Raw genomic sequence first — 14208 nt, 5'->3', positions numbered from 1 at the left:
TCCGCTCTATGTCTCTCTATGAATAGGACGGAAACTAGAAACAAAAAACTCAAACCAAAAATTACTCAAAATAATGACACATACGAGTATAGTTTTTGTTTTCACATAGTTTTTTAATACAGGTACATAGTAGTAGTTTTTTACTTTCATCTAAGTCGTTTATGGGGCGATTTTACCAATTTGAAATAGCAGCCGAACCAGGACTATACCGGATATATTGATGTATCAATCATATTTGTAAGCCATTTGAAGCATTCGCAAAGTTAATTTCAACCTTGAGGTATCCGAAAACATTATAGTGTCTGTGCAATACACACTGATATCTATTTTTAAGATATGTGGATAACAGTTATTGAATGTAGGATTCGTTTTCGACTTATTCTCTCTGTACAACACACACTGTCTCTTTTTAAGATATGTACGTGGACATCCAATTATGTAATGCAGGTGAATGTCCAAGTTTTTCTAATTTATAGGGTAGAAGATCATGATTCACATTATCGGTACACTATAAGGACCATATTTTTGAGGAGAATTTTAATTTCTGTATAGTTCATAACAGTAGATTTGAGTCGCCTCAGAAATTGGATATGGATAATTAATTTTGGATTTTATTTCAGCAATGGGATCTATTTTTGGCTGTCGAATAGTGTAAATTACCAAATAAAAATTATTATTCGTCAATTCTCTTTTGCTTAAAGTTCATCAAAACATTTCGCATTATTTACTAAACGTTTCACTCGACACAATTATTTAAATAAAATGACGCAGAATAAAATAAACAATGATTGTTTTTGTTTGTTTGTGTTATTGTTGGTAAATTATTAACGTTTCAATTAATCTACAAGCGCTGAAGTTGTTAAAAATGTAAAACACAAGGAAAATAACAATTATTCTAGCAAAATAGCAAAAAAAAAACTCTAACACTCAAAAACAAATAGAGAGATGGAGCATAAAGTAAAATACAAAGAACGATGAAAAGAACAAAACGCTCATAAACAATCATTACAATTGGGGATTATTTTGGCGAAATGTGTACTACGATGGGTTACTATGCAAATATTTACGAAATTCAATTGTTTTCAATATTTATAATTTTCCAAAACAACAACTATCAAATACACAACTTAAATGCACACAAACTCTCTTAAAGTACTAAATATTTATACAATTTAAAGTAATTATGACTGGTTTTGAGTTAAAAGGAGTTTAATGCACCATTAGTGGCAGTTGAAATAAATTCATAATTTTTGCTCTAATTAAAAATATAATAATAAGTTATTATTAATAACATTCTATTGAGACTTCAGACAAAAATAGTTCGTATCTTTAACTTTGTTCGATCTACAACTTTAAAGTAAGCTTTTAAAAAACTTCACGTTAAGTTTTTATTATTAATGTGAGTTAGACAAGTAAAAACCAAAGCTTAATGAAATATACATATCTAAGAACTTACATATGTAGAGGAAAAATAATGTGTAGATCAAGGTGAATTTATGTATAAGGTGGTGTCGGCGGCGAATTCAGGCAAATACGAGCGAATTCATTAATTTTTTATATATGGAGTTTGACATTCAAAACCACTCTCTCATTTTTTCTAATGTCAAACTCCATATATAAAAAATTAATGAATTCGCTAGGATTTTCCTGAATTCGCCACCGACACCACCTTGTATATAAATTCGCCTTGGTGTAGATTTTTCCAACTACAATTAAAGTTTAGTTTGTTTGAGAAGCATTTAGGGGAGAAAATAGGTTTCGAAATAACTTAAAATTGACGAACTGTACAGAATTTGATAGAGTGATTAATTTCTAAAAATTTTAAATGACTCGTATATTAATTATTGGCAGTATAATATTTTTCTGATATAGATGTTATATGTGGGGTAGGGTCAATTATGTAGCCGTCCTAGACTTGCCAACCGTCCAGTTTTCGTCGGGACAGACCAGTTTTGGAGTCGAATGTCCCGTGTCCCGGTAATACTCTGAACGGGACGCCATTTGTCCCGTTTTGAAAAAAACATATCTTTTATATCAATTACCACAAAAAATATATGTAAAAAAATCGAGAACTTTACCGTTTTTGTTACGTTTTTACCTTTTGAAAACGGTGGTTAATTTCCCTTAAATATAAACCTTTAAAACAAATTTAACTAATATAATTCCGCAACGAAACAAAATATTGACAAATTTTTAATGAAAGTTTATAGAACATGCTCAAGAATGAAAAAAAGGTCACACTCTTAAAAACTTATACTAAAAACCAAAAAATTGGACAATAGGAATAGACCTAAGCTTTCTTTTGACCAAAAAAAAAATTAAAAATATGCCCCATTTTGAAAAAAAAAGTCAACAAAGCTTTTGGTTTTGAAAAAGAAGCAGATACCGAAAATAACGGGTTCACTTTCATTTAAATGGTAAATTCTAATCCGCAGCCATTTAGAAATAATTTTTTGTGATATATCACTGAGAGAGTGATTTATTCGAGAACATTTTAGGTTTGGAGTTGAGAGAAACAGAAAAGAAACAAACACAAATAATCTGGATGAGTGATTTATAATTTATTTTTTTCGTATAGGTCAGTTTGTGACTTTTATTTGCGAACATGAAAAATAAATCGCAAAAATGCATTTGATGCAAATCAACGCTTAAATATATAAAATTTATCAAACGATTTATAACAAATTAAAAAAACCTCATTTCTGTTACTCAGACTTCATTACTTTATATTAAGAACACGAACAAATGAATTGTTTATCTTACACTAAACCATTAAAAAACAACGAAAACGAATAAAGGTCATACCAAACCATTTAAATAAAAATCATTTTATAACTGTTATTTTCAGTGATTTATTTTTATCACAAAAATATAAATCATGGTATATGGACGAGTTATTATATTAATAAGTTCATGGATGAGAAAAAACACCTGTTTGGCCAAAATGTAAAATTTTTACAGCCTCTAGCTCAGGCAGTCGGAATTACTATCCAATAGGACTAAGCTTTGTGCAAATTTCATACCGATCGGAAGACAAAAGTTTCAAAAATTGGTTCACTTGATATGAAATCCCCCATATATACATTTTATGTTCCCATTAATATTAACTATTCCTATGGGTCTTGCTTTTAAATTAATGTTTTGTTTTAATAAATAAAATAGGATAATAATTATAAACGAATTTGTTTGAATTTGTCTCTGATCTTTTAGTGGTGCCCCGTTTTTTAATATAGGGAGGTAACAAACTTTTTCGAAAAAATTTAAGTTACTTAAAATAATATTTTTTCTTTATTAAAATAATATAGTATTAACAAAACAAAATATTTAAAATTAGAGAAAAATCAAAATTTTTAACAAAACCAATAAATTTATTAAAAAAATATTGATTTTTATTTAACAAATTCAAACATACACGAACCGATATCCAAAATGCTGTTTTTATTTATATTACTCCATCCTTTAGAACTCCAGTTCAATTTAATATTTAACATTTTGTCCATGATCTGTAAACCTAGAAATAATTTTTAAATATTACAATAGTTTTAAAAATTATACGGGTACGCTGAAGATTTATCGGTAGTTTACTATTCTCGGCATTACTTTTATACCAGATACTGTCTGTATTTCTACAATTTTAGTTACAACAAATCAGTGGTTGCATTTAAATTTTAAAGAAATATAATATTCAGTAAAATGTATCAAATTAATTAATTAAATGTTTTCCAAAAATTATTTTTTTAGTAATTGTATTTATTTTGTTTCATTATTTCTAATTGTTTTGATACACAGAGAAAACAGATTCGTGCTAGCAATCGAATTTGTTGCCAATCGAATGGTTATATCTTAGTGACCGAATTTTACAGTTGTGGTTACAATATTTTGGAAGCGGTAACTAAAGTTTGGTTGCTTCAACTGAAATTCTTCTTTATCAACTGACTTTCTGTTCTTAGAAAAATTCTATGTGTGAAACCGAATCATTCGATTGGCAACAAATTCGGTTGCTACCACGAATCTGTTTCCTCTGTGTAGGTTTATAGTCAGAATGAAAAATTGTTTTTGCTTTTTTAAATATTTACAAAAATGTTAAAACCATCGGAACACAAACGAAGAAATAGCATCATTTTCAAAATGTAACATACCCGAGGTGTCCTACTTTGAGGACCCTTGGTCGCATCCCTGGTGGGCTCATGAGGTCCAAGTTCAAAACTTAACCATTTAATGCATATTGTTGCCAATTGTCTACATTCCAGTTTCACTTAATTTTAGACGAATATAGGCTTGATACTAATTCAGAAAAATCAAATGGAGTACGAAAAGTTTCAGCTAAAGAAATTCTAAATCAAACTAAAGCTAAAGGAAATATAATAAATAAAAATCAACTAAATATTTGATACTTTATAGAAAAATAAAAGTAAAAATCATGCAATTAAGGGTTAAACTCGACAACACTTCCTCTTTGTGCATGTGGAATTTCATTGAATTCGGACTTACAGTTTAGAAGTTAATTTCCCTCTATTTTTAACACTGTGTGCCGTACATAATAATCGTGGAATAATTGAAATTAACGCTTAAATGCATTTGAGGCCAAATTACCCCAAACTATTAAAATCACAAACAATCCACTCAATTTGAATAGTTCTAAACAAAATGTGATTATTAATGGAATCAACTTAAAAATTTTGTTTTGTGTATTACAAAATACTAAATTACCCATTTTGAACATTTTGCAGAATTTTATTTAATTTTGATCCAACATTTTTAATTGGCAAAATGTTTTATTTATACTTGATTTTTGCGTAATTACTTTTATTAGGGGTTTTTAAATAATAAACCCATTTGAATTAGTAAATTTAAAAATTCTAAAAAAACATTAAAAATAGCACCATTCAAATTTACAATGTTTTTTTTTGTGTTATTTTGACTCCAAGTGCGTTTAAGGGCTAATTTAGATTTTTGCCTTGGACTTAACGATATATTTTTCTCAAGATTTATAAAAATATATAACATTTCGATATCTTTCCATTAAAAATTCCAAATATTGCAAAATTTAATCTTTGAACTTCACGATGCGACAGTTAGCTGGGCTATAATATTCTTAATAGATTTTATTTAATATTTATAACAGTAAAGAAATTGACATATTCGTAAAAATATGGCAAAATATTTGTTTTCCCGAAATCTGCAAAATTTAAAAATCAGGTACGAAAAACTATACGAGTTATGCAAATAGTTATTTAAATTCTTTTATATTTCATTAGAATGGCAATTACTTATACATTTCAATAATTTTACTTTAAAGTGGTAAAAAAAATTTATTGCCAACATATTTTGCAATAACTGGAAGAAATGCATTTTTCCATAATCAAACTTCAAAGCCGTTGCGCCACCACATAGTGGCTTAGGTTGGAGCTGAGTTATTTTCGAGTTGATTTACAGTTGTTCAGCTCAGTCGTTCAGCATTATATGAAAAAACGTTAACATTTTTGAAAGGGGTAAGGTTTGTGGGGCTTCTGAAGTTAACGTATTTATCATCCCAATATTTTACAGAATATATTTCTACAGTCCATACACAATTTATTTTTTTGGTCCATACAATCTTGGAATACTCTAATGTACATATGCATTGTAATTTTTATTTAAATCTAAATATTTGTAAGTTAAAAAACTGCAAATGCCTTATGTTGCTGTAGGACCGTAGTCATAACCCAACAAACCAAGGCATAATCAAAATGTAACTAAATTTAAGAAATAACTTACACAGTACAACACATGATTTTGGGACTCAATTCTGACAATTGCACGTGAAAGTAACCCCAAAAATAAGAACTTCTGCATCATTAGTTTTGTCAAGTTGGCTGCCGTATTAATTTAATGGCCATACGAATTTTTTTTCCTCAAGGTGGATTTTTATCACTTTTTCTATATTTTAGCACGGTTATATCTCGTATACCGTACGGAATATCTCTTTTGTGGCTGAAGCAAAGTTGTAGATATTGAATAGTAGAAAAAAAGTACGGAACATACCTACCCGAAAAAAATGCATCCAGTGCCTTAAAACTCGCCAAAATGCCCATTTTTTAAATTTTTTAACCAATTTTTCACCTTTTTTGCTCAATAACTGGATTACAAACCCAATTATGGACTGATCACCATGAAATTAGGTCGTGTGATTTGTGTCTATATAAAAGTTATTTATCATGAATTTTGTATGTATACCATAATTTTTAACAGATTTATTCACTTTAAAGTGATTTTCGGAAGCGTGTCTTATATGTGAGCTATGACTAATTATGGACCGATCATAAACAAATTCGGTACATATAATTTGTTCGGCCCAAGGACGAAAACTGTTGAAATTGGCTGAAATCGGTTCATTATTTCACCTAGCCCCCATACAAATGTCCTCCCGAAATTGGACTTTATCGGTCATAAATGTTTAATTTATATATGTATATACACAAATTTCGCTCCAAATAAGTTGTATATATACAAAATTCATGTCAAAAATTTTTATTATGATTGGTCCATAATTATTCATAGCTCCCATATAAGACCAGCTTCCGAAAATCACTTTAAAGTGAATAAATCTGTTAAAAATTATGGTATACATACAAAATTCATGATAAATAACTTTTATATAGACACAAATCACACGACCTAATTTCATGGTGATCAGTCCATAATTGGATTTGTAATCCAGCTATTGAGCAAAAAAGGTGAAAAATTGGTAAAAATTTTAAAAAAAATGGTAATTTTTGCGATTTTTAAGGCACTGGATGCACCTTTTTCGGGTAGGTATGTTCCGTACTTTTTTTCTACTATTCAATATCTACAACTTTGCTTCAGACACAAAAGAGATATTCCGTACGGTATACGAGATATAACCGTGCTAAAATATAGAAAAAGTGATAAAAATCCACCTTGAGGAAAAAAAATTCGTATGGCCATTAAATTAATACGGCAGCCAACTTGACAAAACTAATGATGCAGAAGTTCTTATTTTTGGGGCTACTTTCACGTGCAATTGTCAGAATTGAGTCCCAAAGCAATGAACTGAAAAATGTTGTACTGTGTTATCATTAAGAATTTTCTACAACATTTCATAAGCATGGGTTTATTTTATTGTAAATTATGAACACTTTTAAAATAATCCTTCAAAAACGCTTCGTATAACAATAGTATTTGCAATAATACTACTATATACTAAGTAAGAAAAACAAGATTTACAAATGTGATTATAAAAGACTTATACTCGTAATAGTTTTGTAAGTGTTTTCGGTAAAAAGATCCCGTTATTTTATTTATTGATTTTCTTATTATTGTTCTTCTTTAGTTTGTCAAAATCAGTGTATTAAATTGTTTAAGACTGGTATTTTAATAAATTACAAAATAAAAATAATATAAAATTTGTGTTAAAAAAGGTAATTAAAATTAAATTCTAAAAATGTCATATAAATTAAAACACAGGGTTCGAAAGGAATCAAAAGAAATTGTTGAGTTGCTTTTAAATGTTAAAAAACCTAAAAAAATCGATTCGAGTGAAGTTCCAAGCAAGCTCTAGTCAGATTAGTTTCAATTTTAGTGATGAAAATTTGGATGAAAGTGAAAACGAGGTTTCAAGTTCTGAAGAATATGTGGAATCTGACATAATTGATAATATGGATATTAAGAAAGAAAATGCTGTTTGGGCCGTTAAACATACTATAACAAATAGAGCTGTAAATGATTTGCTGAATATTTTAATAAAACATTTTCCTTTTTTGCCGAAAGATGCAAGAACATTAAAACAAACTCCACGGGATGCACCGATAGTTCCAATTGAAGGTGGAAATTATGTACATTATGGGCTGAAAGATTGCCTAACTGATTTTTTATCATGCACAACATTTCTAAATATTCCATTGATTCAAATATAAACAAAGACGGATTACCTGCACAGAGAAAAGAGAATCGTAGTAGCAACCGAATTTGTTGTTAATCGAATGATTCTGCCAACCAAATTTTACGGTTGTTGCTACGAAATTTTAGAAATCGTAACAAAAGCTTGGTTGCTTCAACTGAGATTCTTCTTTATCCATTGATTTTCTGTTGCTAGAACCGAAAATTCTATGTGTGCAACCGAATCATTCGATTGGCAACAAATTCGGTTACCACTATGAATCTGTATTCTCTGTGTGTTTCCAAAAGTGCTCTTTCACAGACGTGACCAATTTTAATTAATGTTAATGGTACCTATTCAGTACTTACAGCTGGTATATATAGTGGAAATTGTAAGCCGAAAGATGTAAATGAGTTTTTACATCCTTTTGTGAGAGAATTAACCGAAGTTATAACAGAACATTTTACATTCGATAATAAAATATATAAAGTTAATTGTTGCGCTATCATATGTGATGCACCGGCTAGGGCACTAGTTATGAGCGTAAAATCTCATACAGACTATAGTTGTTGCCACACTCAATGCACTCACTCAAAAGGGTGAGTATATAAATAATCGAAAGGTGTTTAAATATGAAGACAAAACAATACGAAATGATGAAAATTTTAGGAATCGTTTGGATAAAAATTATCATAAAATAAACAAAGGGAATTTAAATGAAAAACGATATTTGCATTTTCTGCAACTAAGTTTGGCCTTGAGAATTTTATTGGACTCAGAACAATGCATATCAAACAATAAGTGCGCTGATGCATTGCTTAAGAATTTTCTGAAGACAATTATGATGATTCTATTTCCACTTACAATTTTCATTGTCTTAAGGCTCCATTAGTCTTTGCGTTCTGTAACGTTTCTGTTCTGTGCCGTTCTGAATGCTGTTATATTGTAGTTAGTTTTTCCGTAAGATCGTATCAGCTGTTTTTAAAATAATAACCAAAAAACCATCTTGGTGATTTTGTTACTATTTTTAGTGTTTTTTGTATTTAGACCTTCAACATATTATTGTGAACATTTTTATATATACATACATATATTTTTTGTTAATGATTTAATTTAAACTATTTTTTTTACATACATAGTACATACATTAAAAGATATTTATATTTATTTTATTAAATTTCAATGTTTTTTTGAAAATATTATATTTTTTATTCTTTTGTTAATAATAAATATTTCCCTTTCAAAAATGTTGGCACCACTGCTTTCATATTGTTGGCATTTTTGTGTATATATGATATCAGCTGTTTTTGTCCGCAACGTTAAGTGACAGCTAACTTAACGTTGCGGACAAAATTCTGTTTTCAACAGATTCATCCGCAACAGAACGGCAACGTTACAGAAAAACTAACGACATACACAACTTTCCCTATGCTAAAAACAAAACAGCTGATTCGGAACGGAACGTACAAACTAACTAGGCCTTTACTCGCATTGTTAGTGATTGTTTACATTATGGATCATGTGAAACCTTTAAATTTGAAAATAAACTGGGAATATTGAAAAGACTTCTAAAGAACAAAATAATATATCGGCACAACTACACAGAGAAAACAGATTCGTAATGGCAACCGAATTTGTTGCCAATCGAATGATTCGGTTGCATATATAGAATTTTTCGGTTTTAGCAACTGAAAATCAATTGATAAAGAAGAATTTCAGTTGAAGCAACCAAATTTTTGTTAGAAGTTCTAAAATTTTGTATCCACAACTGTAAAATTCGGTCACCAAGGCAGAATCATTCGATTGGCAGCAAATTCGGTTGCCATTACGAATCTGTTTTCTCTGTGTATATAATCGACTTGTGGAGCACCTCATACAAAAGATAGTATACCAAAAGAAACAAACCTAATTTTGTCAGCAGCTCATCCAAACAATTATTATAAAGTTGGAAATACTATTGTCCAAGTGTCATCAATGATCAATCATGATATTAGTAAAGTCATTGTACATCGAGTTTTGAATTTGAGATCTATGTTTCACAATCCGCTACAATCTTCTCTTCTCAACAACAGAGTTAACAATTTCATTAGAAACCTACGAACATTGTTTGAAAGATGTCACTAAAATATGTGCCTTAAGAAATAAAAATAATGAATTTGGATTTTTTCCAGTTATCCATTATGGCGGAAGACAATAATGTAAATTTCGATAATATGTTCCAAAACGCACGTAATTTCACTACACTCCAAACAGTACACAATAGTTCGCTATCTGAAGATGCGAATGTAATACAGCCTGTAGCTGTTAAAAGTTGATTATATTTTTATTTTTAGAAATGGCGGCAAAAATTTCAGAGACAATTGAACCGATATTACTAAGTCTTACATATGAGGTGACTTCATTGCGAAAAGAGATAAATTACCTTCGTAATGAAATTAAGCAATTAAAGGAAGAGAAATCATCACCAGGGCAAGGATTTCTATGCAAATGCATGTTTGTAGTCAGTAAGTCAAAATCACTTTTGACAATTTATCTTTCCGAATCGAAGAATTTGCAACAAGCTGGCATCGATTTGTTGTTGCATATTTTTGCATATTTTGCATATTTTTCTTTTAAATGCATATATTTAGCATATTTTCCCATTTTATTGTGTATTTAATTTTCTTTTGGGTATATTTTTATATTAGTGTACATTATACATTAGACCGTACTTCAAAAAATCCTTATACACCCCCTAATATAACGTATTTCTGCAAGACAGTTACGAACAATTTTTTTTTTGCCGCCTTTTTACATTTTTCGTTATATCTTTGCAGTCGAATCTTAAAGTATGATATATCAATATTTTTGCTCTAGGGCCATAGACCTCAAGTATCCCGTAGTATTTATCCACCAGATCTTTGTTCCTACCACCCTAATGTCAGGAAATTAATGCTTGCAAGAAATCATTAAACTTTTGCTAACGAAGTAATTCGATAATGCCTGCAGAAAAGTCTGCATTTACCGTCTGATCTATAAATATGATGTAATGAAATCGTGTCTTTTTGTCAAAGATAATTAGACAAAATTTGGTACAGTCTATTCAATTTGGTTGGAATAATTGCCCTATTTCAAATGAAAAACTTATTTTTATGGCATATTTTTGTAATTTTTAATGCATATTTTCTCTCTTTATAGTGCATATTATAAGCGCATATTTTTAATTTTTTAGTGCATGAAAATCCTTGCCTTGATCATCAGTAAAGTTAGTAATACCTAAAACCCAGTATAAAGTAATGGACGATTTTTTAAATTTTGAAAAACAGTTACAAGATGACAAAGACCACAAATTGCGCTCCAAATAAGTTTTATATATACAAAATTCATGTCACCAAATTTTGTTACGATCGGTCCATAATTAGTCATAGCTCCCATATAGACCCGCTTCCGAAAATCACTTTAACGTACATAAATCGCTTGGTATACACACACAATTCAACATAGTTAACTTTCATATAGACATAAATCACACGACCTAATTTTATGGTGATCGGTCCATAATTGGTCATAGCTCCCATATAAGGCCCGCTTCCGAAAATCACTCACGAATATAAATTATTGATATTTTAAAAGAAAAATATTTTTACTCATTTACTTGGTGTAGGATATTATATGGTCGGGCTTGACCGACCATACTTTCTTACTTGTTTTTTATTTGCAAAAGTTTGGCCACAATTACTGACTTTGAAATCATTAGCTGTATAGTGTCATTAGCGGTATAGTGTAAAAATTTGATTTTACCACGCCCCTCCGCCCACAAACCGAAAATCAAAAATCTGAAGATTCACTGAAAATTTGATAAAAATCGGTCCAGCCATATCTCCGGGACCACTGTGCCGATTTCGTGCAAACTTCACAAAAACCATTTACAGACCATCCCCAACGTACCCTGATTTTGGTTGAAATCGGTCGACCCGTTTTCGCAGTTAGTGGTGACATCAAAATGTACACTTCTTTTTATATATAAGATTAAAAAAGAATTCTTTTAATTGAATTTATAAGCTTATAAAAATGTTACAAAAATAAGCTTACTTCAATCATGTTTCAAAAACTATTTTCCAATAAGCTTATTTCATAATTGCGCTTCTAAACTTGTTGTAAGTTTCAACTAGAAATATTATCACAAGGGTTCAATTTTCTTGATAAAATAATTGTTAACAAGCCTTTTACAATAATTATCATAACAGTTTGCAAACGTAACGCTTATTGTAGTAAGTTTGTTACAAACGATTTTTAAAGCCTTTTGGTTTGTTGGGAACTGATAATAATTGTGTTCAACTGTTTATGTTTATGTTTATTTATCATTTATTGTTATTTTGTACACTTTTCCGAATGGGAGGTTCCCATTGAGCAAAATTTTGTTTTGTCCTTCTATTTAAATATTGACATTATTTAGCTTATTTTATTGAATAAAAAGTTAACATACATTTACAATATCTACGTCTTCAAACCAAAATGAACAAAAGAATCAATACATAGTTAACTGTAAATGTGATGAAAGAAAAATACGAATTATATAAAGGTTCAGTTCCTAACAAATCTTTAGAGACGTTATGAGTTATTTTTCTATCTCTATGTATGTTTGACATGCACGCACACACTTATAGATACCCCGCAGTTAAGCAAGTAGCCAATGTATCCCTTATAGACAGTAATTGTCACTAATGTCTGATCACTTCGCTGACTCAAATGTAAGTATTTTTGGTCATTAGGCTCAAATGTGCTTTTTGTGGTGCAGTTAGAAGTCAGTTGGTAACTTTATACATCCCATATAATCTAGTGTGAATACAATTGTCACTTTATTCTCTCTAAGTAATAAACTGCATGAGAATTATATCAAGTGACTAGATATAATTCTCATGCAGTTTATTTTCTTTTTAACTGAACATTTAAGATTAATTAGCACCCGTATATAATAATTTCGAATAATTTCTTACGAATAATTATTCGAACAATTTAAAAATGGCCATTTTCGAATAACGAATAATTCGAACAATTTTATGTAGAATAATCGAATAAAACGAATAAATGGTCATATATATTTAAATTTATTAAATTGCTTAAAATTTTTCATAATTTCAAATTTAAATAAGTAATAATGAATGACTCACAAAAATTGTATTGTTTCTGAAATTCGACAAATAACTAAAGACAAAGGCACTTTCGATCACTGTAGATGAGTGTTCCGATAGCTCCTTCTATAAATATATAAATATTACTGCAAGAAGTTACAATTCTAAAAACAGGAGGACCTGAACCAATGAAAATAAAAGGTACAGAATAAAATATTTGTTATTTAGCTGGCGAAATATTAGAAGAATCACAACTTTTTGCGTATTTGTAAATGCGTCAATCATGCACTGCCTGACTTCAAATTAGCCACGTTCACTGACAATGATATCAAACTTTGGACAGATTCCCTTTATTGTGTAATTGCCCAAGACCACTTTATTAAGCAAAGATTCGGCAACGTTAATAGAGCTTGATGTATAATACAATTTGTTATAAATAATTTAGAAATAGTAAATAATTAATTTACTAAAGAATTAGTTACTCAATTTAAACCTCGAATTAATGAACGACATAAAAAAAATTGTAATACGTTTATATTGTATTTGAATTCAGGATCATGTCCAACTAGCTCAAATTTGTTAAAGCATAACTCCAAAACGGAAACTAAAGGGTTTGCTAGTCAATTGTTTTGTAGATTGTTCGGGAGCAGTGTTGCCAATTCATGGTGAATAAAAAGGGCTAAATACTTAGAAAAAAGGCTAAAAAGGGCTAAAAAAGGGCTAACATTTTTAATTAAAAAAATACATACATTTGACACAAAAAACAACTTAGAATGTTACATTTGGCTATGCCGAATAGACTAACAAAAATGTATGAACATAACACACGTTCAAATGCAAGAAAATAAGAATATTTATTCCTGTATGTTGATCCTTAACTTTAAAATAACGTAATATGGGGCCACACGTATATCATATACCGATGTTTTTAAAGCCTCGTATTTATCACCTGGCCTGCAAAATGCAAATTTTTCTATATGAAAGACAAATTATGTATAAAGTAATCCTTTGTGATAACTTCGATGGAGAATATTTTGATAAGTGAATATCTGGCAAATATGTATGAATCTCATGTAATGCAGAAAAAAAATATTCTATAAATTATACACGTCGCCGGACAGAATTGATTTTCATTGGCAAAAACATAAATTTTGCCATTAGTTAGTAAACATATCAAAACTAAGGTAGTCAAAATATGTAAACATAAATATTTAATTT

General features: G+C 29.5%; 1 pseudogene; it reads left to right on the top strand.

Moving 5' to 3' along the window:
* The window catches only part of LOC135948865 (uncharacterized), a 32309-nt pseudogene extending 22233 nt beyond the window's left edge, over nt 1-10076 (top strand).
* Nucleotides 10077-14208: the final 4132 nt, after the last annotated feature.

The sequence above is a fragment of the Calliphora vicina genome, chromosome 1 (genome assembly GCF_958450345.1).
Source record: "Calliphora vicina chromosome 1, idCalVici1.1, whole genome shotgun sequence".
Classification (NCBI taxonomy): Eukaryota; Metazoa; Arthropoda; class Insecta; order Diptera; family Calliphoridae; genus Calliphora; species Calliphora vicina.
This window is presented reverse-complemented; position numbering and strand designations above follow the sequence as displayed.